General features: G+C 42.7%; 1 protein-coding gene across 1 annotated transcript in view; it reads left to right on the plus strand.

Annotated features, from left to right (window-relative positions):
- Nucleotides 1-28: 28 nt before the first annotated feature.
- ZNF41 (zinc finger protein 41) overlaps nucleotides 29-8,099 on the plus strand; it is a 37,850-nt gene continuing 29,779 nt past the window's right edge. Inside the window, 1 exon segment of the mRNA XM_017853007.1 lies at nucleotides 29-121. The gene's annotated coding sequence lies outside the window, so the exon portion shown is untranslated.

Below are 8,099 nucleotides of genomic sequence, written 5' to 3' on the forward strand. Positions count from 1 at the left end.
TGGGGCGGGGCCGGGTGCGTCTCGGGACCTGCTCCTGGGGTGGGGCTGGGCGATATTTAAAGAGGCGGAGGCTCCCGGGTGGGGACGGCCTGAGGCCGAGTGTACCCTGAAGGCGGAAGAGGTAAAGCGCCCCGCCCGCCGGGGCCTCAAAGGTGACTGACTCCTAGAGGCTGCGGCGGAGGGGAGAAGCCTGGTGGTACATTCCATGGCCCAGTGCCTCGGCCACTGGAAAATCCCACAGGGGTATATCGAGTAGGGTACCGTGGGCTCCGCGGCAGAAATGATCACCCTTCCAAGATGGCGGCTCCCGTAGAGACACTCCCAAGGGGACAGCCATGTTCCTTGCCTGACAGTCACTGAAGGAAATTGGAAAGCCCGCCTCCCCTTCGACGCACACGCGCACGCACGCTCCGGCGCGGCGTAAGGGCACCAGGTGTAATTGTGGGCGAGCGGCCGCTTCGGAGCTGACACTAAGCATGTGCAGATCAAGTCCAGAAGCGCCGGGGTCCCTCCAAGCAGTTTTCAGGACTTAAGACTCTGGGAGTGAGTTTAACAGATGGACTTAGGGCCACTTAAGCATTGAGATAATTATGGAGATGTTAAGACATGGATCAAGCGTTGAGATAATTATGGGAATGTTATGACATGGATTTTCTACTCGATGATGCTCAGTGGGGTGAGTGAGGAGGCTTCTCTGGGGTCATTTATAGGGAGGTGCAGAGAGTGTGATTGGGGTTTGTGGGTGAGTGATGGGTCACTAGGGAAAGTTGATGGGTAGCCTGTGGGATGAGTGTTGGGGACACCGGAGTGAATGATAAGGGGGTCTGTGGGGTGAGTGATACAGGGTCTCTAGGGTGAGTGATAAGGTATATGTGAGATGAGTGATGAGAAGTCCGTGGGGTGAGAAGGGGCTGTGCGGGGTGACTACTGGAGGTCTGTGAGGTGTAGGATGGGATTTATTGGGTGATTGACCAAGGTTTCTGCCGGGTGAGTGATGCGTTTATTTGGGACTGGTGATGGAGGGCTGTAGAATCAGATATGCGGCTTCCTGGGGTCAGTGATAGGTGGTCTTTAGGTCTGAGATGAGGTTGTTTCGAAAACCTACTTTTGATTTTGTTGGTCCTCCTGTGTCTTTGTTTCTCTGTCATTAATATCTGCCCTTAACTTCGTTATTTCTTTTCTGTTTTTTTCTTTTGTTCTCATTTTTAAAGTCCTGAATTGAATGCTTATCTCTTACTATCCAGTCATTTTATTTTATAATATAAACATTAAGTTTATAAATTTTTCTCTAAGAACTCTTTAGCTCCATGTCACATGTTTTGTTGTCGTTGTTGTTGCTGCTGTTCGGTTTTGTTTTGTGACAGGGTCTCACTCTGTCGCCCAGAGATGGAGTGCAGTGGCACGATCATGGCTCACTGCAGCCTCAAGCTCCTGTGCTCAGTCGATCCTCCCAACTTAGCCTCCCAAGTAGCTGGAACTACAGGCGTGTGCTGCCACACCCACTAATTTTTTATTTTGTGTAGACACGGGGTCTCACTATGTTGCCCAGGCTGATTTTTTTTTTTTAACATACAAGAATCTCTCTCTGTTGCCTAGGCTGGAGTGCAGTGGAGCCATCATGGCTCACTGCAGTCTCAACCTCCTAGGCTCAAGTGATCCTCCCACCTCAGCCTCCCAAGTTGCTGGGACTACAGGCAGGCTTGCCCAGCTAATTTTTAAATTTTTGGTAGAGATTGGGGTCTTGCTATGTTGCCCAGGCTGGTCTTGAACTCCTGGCCTCAAGCAATCCTCAAGTAGTCCTCCTAGCTCATCCTCTCAAAGTGCTGGAACTACAGGCATGAGCATCCAACCCACAAGTTTTGATATGTAGCATCTCCACTATAGTTTCCTTCTAATGTTTTCTAATTGCAGTTGCAATGTTCACTCTTACCTCTGGGTTATTTAAATATGAGATTTTGATTTCCCAAAACATTGACATTTTTGTTACTGATTTCTAAATTGTAGTTAGAGGCTGTCACCTGAGTGATCATTACGTGCAGGAATGATGCTTTTAAGTTCAATACATACCACCATACTACTTTCCAAAACTTTTGTAAAATTAGAACTCCCACCAGCAACATATAAAAAGGCTTCTTCCAAAATCCTCTTCCACACTGGATTTTTTTTTTTCCCCATTCTGAGGGCCAAACACAAGAGTATCTAGTTTGCCTTGATGTACATTTTCCTGACAACTAGTGGCTGAACATTATTTCATTCTTATTGGCCATTGAAATATATATTTAAACTTTTTCATGTCCTTTGCCCTTTGTTTCCTTTAGGTGGTTTGTCTTTCTTACTAATTTGTGAGTATTAACCTGTATTGTAACTATATTTCCTCTATCTCTGTATTTTGACTTTTGAAAGATGTCTTCACCTTTGATTTTTTTTTTTTTTTTTGAGACGGAGTCTCGCTCTGCTGCCCAGGCTGGAGTGCAGCGGCCGGATCTCAGCTCACTGCAAGCTCCACCTCCTGGGTTCACGCCATTTTCCTGCCTCAGCCTCCCACGTAGCTGGGACTACAGGCGCCCGCCACATCGCCCGGCTAGTTTTTTGTATTTTTTAGTAGAGACGGGGTTTCACCATGTTAGCCAGGATGGACTCGATCTCCTGACCTCGTGATCCGCCCGTCTCGGCCTCCCAAAGTGCTGGGATTACAGGCTTGAGCCGCCGCGCCCAGCCGATTTTTTAAAAATCATCTATGAAGATATATCTGCCCTTTTCCTTTACAAGTTCTGAGTGTATTGTCTTGCCTAGTGACTTCTCCTCATTTCATGTTCAAACAAATATGCCTTAAATTTATATTTAATGTATTTATTGTTTCAATTTTTAAAGTTAAATTTTAATCTAACTGGAATTTATTTTGGTGTATGGTATGAGATGGAATCAGTTCATATATTCCATTTGGATACCTAATTTGCCAGCACCAGTCGTTAAATGAATACCGTTTTCTAATTCAATTAAATGCCACTTTTGCTAACGTTCATTGTCTTTTTAATTCTAGCCTTCCTAGTAGGTGTGAAGTGGTATCTTGTGGTTTTGATTTCCATTTCTCTAGTGGCCACTGATGTTGAGCATCTTTTCCTGTACTTATTGCCCATCTGTATATCTTCTTTGAAAAAATATCTATTCAAATCCTTGGCCTATTTTTAAATTGAATTGTCTTTGTTTTAATCAAGTTGTAAGACTTCTTTAGATAATCTCGATAGAAGTCCTTTGTCACATATGTGATTTGCATGTATTTCCCCTCATTCTGTGGGGTGTTGTTGTTGTTGTTGTTGTTGTTTTTCTGAGACAGAGTCTCGCTCTATTGCCCAGGCTGGAGCACAGTGGTGCCATCTCGGCTCACTGCAACCTCTGCCTCCCGGGTTCAAGCAATTCTCCTTCCTCAGCCTCCCAAGTAGCTGGGATTAGAGGTGCGCACCACCACACTCAGCTAATTTTTGTATTTTTAGTAGAGACAGGGTTTCACCATTTCAGTCAGGCTGGTCTCAAACTCCTGGCCTCAAGTGCTCTGCCTGCCTCGACCTCCCAAAGTACTGGGATTACAGGCGTGAGCCACCGCGCCCAGCCTCTGTGTCTTTTCACTTTCCTGATGGTGTCCTTATAGTTTTCATATGTTCCTATCTTGATTTGTATTTTTCTTAGGAATGGCTCTTGAATTATGTCAGATGCCTTTTTGATGTAATAGCCTAATGATGTTACTTTCCTAAATTGGTTGTTGTAATGAATGATACTGATATATAAGGCGGATCCATCCTTGCCTTCCTGGGATAATTCTGTTGGTCAAGGGCAATTTTTCTTATGAGTCATGGTCGTATTTGAGTTAGTAATGTATTTTTTTCTTTTTCCTCAACTCCATGGCCCCCCATTCACAGTTCAGACCATGACTAGGGCCTGGGCAGAGACGTATATAGGGTAGGATCTCTTCTTTTTCTATACAGTCAGTATAAGAACAGAGAAGGCAGGCCCACTTCTTTTTCTATGCAGTCAGTGTCAGAACACAGCCTGTGGTAAGCACCAGGAGGCCTCAGTTAGTAATATATTATTTAGAATTTTGCCACTATAAAAAATTTGCTTATAGTTTTCTTGTTTTACTATATTTAACAAGTGTTGGTATTAAGGTTATGCCAGGTATTAAAAGGAAATCAGAAAAGAATAGAGATTCCATTTTGTATGTGTTAAAATAGCATAGACATCTCTTAAGTTAACTATATGCGCATTTAGAACTAATGCCTTTTTTAAATAGGCAATTTTTAACTATTTTGTTCTCTGATTATTGCTCTACAGATTCTAGGGGGATAATTTTGGATAGTGTATGTTTGCTAGGATGTTATGGTTTGTGCATTTGTGCATAATCTCCGATTATTTACCTTGATCATTTCCATACCTGTGAATACTTCTTTTTCATCCTAAAACTGTGTGCATGCTCTGATGTGGTTATGATATATAAATATATATATATTATATATATATATTATTTCCGTTCTTCTCTTTACCTTGACAGGTTTCTCATGAATATTTTGTTGTCTTCTTTAATTTTTTTTTTTTTCAGCCTCCCGAGTACTGGGATTACAACACACACCACCATACCCCTAATTTGTTTGTATTTTAGTAGAGGATGGAGTTTCACTGTGTTGGCCAGACTGGTCTCGAACTTCGACCTCGTGATTCCCGTAGGCCTCCAAAGGCTGGGATTACAGGTGTGAGCTACTGTGCCCTGACTTTTTTTCCTTTTGTTGAGACAAGGTCTCTCTGTCATCCAGGCTGTAGTGCAGTGTGCGATCTCGGCTTACTGCAACTGCCACTCCTAGCTCAAGCAATCGGCTAATTTTTGTTGTTGTCTATATATATTTTGTTTGTTTGTTTTTGATTTTTTAAGATGGAGTCTTGCTCTGTTGCCCAGGCTGGAAGTGCAGTGGAGGCGCAATCTCGACTCACCTTCAACCTCTGCTCCAGTTCAAAGCAATCTCCCCCGCTCAGCCTCCTTAGTCGCTGGGATTACAGTGTGTGCCCACCAATGCGCTAAATTTTTGTATTTAGCGTAGAGGACAGGGTTTCCACCATGTTGGCCAGGCTGGCCTGGAACTCCTGCTCAGCGATCCATCTCACCTTGGCGCTCCCCAAAGTCCTGGATTACAGGCGTGAGCCACGTTGTACCTGCGCCTTTTTTTTTTTTAATTCTGTAAGATTGAACATTTATTCATTCTACTTTAGCTTTTATTTTTAAACATTAAAAATAATTTGCCAAATATTCTTTTTTTCCTCTTGTGACCTAGCCAAAGATAAAATATTCTTTTAAATATAGCTTTAGCTATGTCTCAAATTTTGTTATGAAGTCTAAAATTTGTTATCAATGCACTTCAATTCGTATGATGTTTTAGAGAATATTCTTAATCGAAATCTGATTTGGGTAGTTTATCGTTTTAATTACTAGATTTTACAGGGATTAGTATCAATTTAAACCTGCCAAAACGTTAATTTTTAAAATGATCAAGATTTTTCTCAAGTCCAAGTTAGCATTATTTTTAAAAATTTGTAAACATATGCCATCGGACGTCAAGAGAAGATGAGTATATTCATTAGGTAAAGTTAAGTTATCATGTCTTGAGCCTAGCTTGTTGATTGGTATTTCTAAATCTGCTTACTTCTTTGTTTGTTTGTTTACTGTGATCCATTCACTCGTAGAAAGATACAATAAAATCTCCTGGCATAATTATGATTTTCTTAAACTTTTGTTTTGAAATAATTATAGATTCATAGGAAGTTGCAAACATAGCACAGAGCCCTGTATACGCTCACCCAGTTTTCTCCAATGATTACATCTTATAAAATCACAATACAATATAAAAATGTAGAATTTGACATTGGTACAAGGTGTGTGCATAGTTCTTTTTTGTTTTTTTGTGTTTTTTTTTCTGAGACAGAGGCTTGCTCTGTTGCCCAGGCTAGAGTGCAATGGCGTGATCTCTGCTCACTGCAACCTCCACCTCCCAGGTTCAAGCAATTCCCCTGCCTTGGCCTCCCAAGTAGCTGGAATTACAAGCATGCGCCATCATGCCCAGCTAATTTTTGTATTTTTAGTAGAGACGGGGTTTCACCGTGTTGGCCAGGCTGGTCTCAAACTCCTGACCTCATGATCCACCTGCTTCGGCCTCCCAAAGTGCTGGGATTACAGGTGTGAGTCACTGCACCAAGCCTAGTGTGTGCATAGTTCTACGTCATTTTGTCATGTGCATAGATTAATGTAACAGCCACCACAATCAAGATACAGAACTACTACTCCTTTATAGTCTTTTTTTTTTCTTGTGAGACGGAGTCTCGCTCTGTTACCTAGGCTGGAGTGCAGTGGCGCAATCTCGACTCACTGCAAGCTCCACCTCCCGGGTTCACGCCATTCTCCTGCCTCAGCCTCCCAAGTAGCTGGGACTATAGGCACCCGCCACCACCACGCCTGGCTAATTTTTTGTATTTTTAGTAGAGACAGTGTTTCACCGTGTTAGCCAGGATGGTCTCGATCTCCTGATCTCGTGATCCGCCCACCTCGGCCTCCCAAAGTGCTGGGATTACAGGTGTGAGCCACCGTGCCCGGCCTAGTCTTTTTTTTTTTAAGACAGGTTCTCACTGTGTTGCCCAGGCTGAAGTACAGTAGTGCCATCATCACTCACTGCAGCCTCGAACTCTTGGGTTCAAGTGATCCTCCCACCTTGACCTCCTGAGTAGCTGAGACTATAGGCGCATGCCACCATGCCTGGCTACTTTCTAAATTTTTTGTAGAGATGAGGGTCTCACCATGTTGCCCAGGCTGGTCTCAAACTCCTGGCCTCAAGCGATCCTCCCACCTTGGCCTCCCAAAGTGCTGGGATTGCAGGCACGAACCACTGTGCCCAGACCTTTTATAGTCTTTACTCCCACCGCCATCCCTAACCCCTGGCAACCAACCATCTGTTTTTCATCTCTCTAGTTTTGCCATTTTGAGAATGTTATATAAATGGAACCATACAGACTGTGATTTATTTTATTTATTTATTTATTTTTTGAGACGGAGTTTCACTCTGTCACCCAGGCTGGAGTGCAGTGGCACAATCTTGGCTCGCTGCAACCTCCTCCTGGGTTCAAGCAGTTCTCCCACCTCAGCGTCCTGAGTAGCTAGGATTACAGGCGCCTGCCACCACACCCAGCTAATTTTGTATTTTAGTAGAGACAGGGTTTCACCATGTTGGCCAGGCTGGTCTCAAACTCCTGATCTCAGGTGATCTGCCCGCCTGGGCCTCCCAAACTGCTGGGATTACAGGCGTGAGCCACCGCGCCTGGCCCAATGTGTGTGATCTTTTGAGGTTGGTTTTTTCACTCAGCATAATGTCCTTGAAAACCATCCAAACTGTTGCTAGAACAATAATTCATTTCTTTTTGTTGCTGAGTAGTATTCCATATTATAGATTTACCACAGTTTGTTTAGCCATTCACCTATTGAGAGCCATTTTGCTTGTTTCCAGTCTGAGGCTATTACATATAAAGTTGTAATGAACAATGTTGTACAGGTTTTTGTGTACACATAAGATTTCCTTTCTCTGGGATGAATGCCCAGAAGTGCAACTGCTGGATCATGTGGTAAGTATTTTAGTTTTTAAAGAAGCTGCCAAACTATTTTCCAGAGTGGCTGTGCCACTTTACATTCCTGCTGGCAATATGTTAGGGATCCAGTTTCCCTGAGTCCTCTCCAACATTTGGTAAAGACCAATATTCAAAGAAAGGAAAATAGTTAAAATGTGCCATTTTTAAAAGGCACCAGTTCTAAATGTGTTTATAGCTAAGCTTTAAAGAAGATAGTATCTATGCCATTTTAACACATAAAGATAAATTTCCTGAGTTCCTTTTAAAAGCTGGCATAACCTTAATAGCAACACTTGTTAAATATAATACAAAAACAAATATGACTTTTAAGACTTCATATGGTTTAATGCATTTGTGCTGGTTTTATTTGTATGTGTTGAATGATCCTGAAGGCTTATGCTAGTTAGTACTTCTTTATTGTTTCTTTTATTATTAAAAGATATTCCCGG

The sequence above is a fragment of the Rhinopithecus bieti genome, unplaced genomic scaffold (assembly GCF_001698545.2).
Source record: "Rhinopithecus bieti isolate Rb0 unplaced genomic scaffold, ASM169854v2 scaffold_36486, whole genome shotgun sequence".
Taxonomy (NCBI): Eukaryota; Metazoa; Chordata; class Mammalia; order Primates; family Cercopithecidae; genus Rhinopithecus; species Rhinopithecus bieti.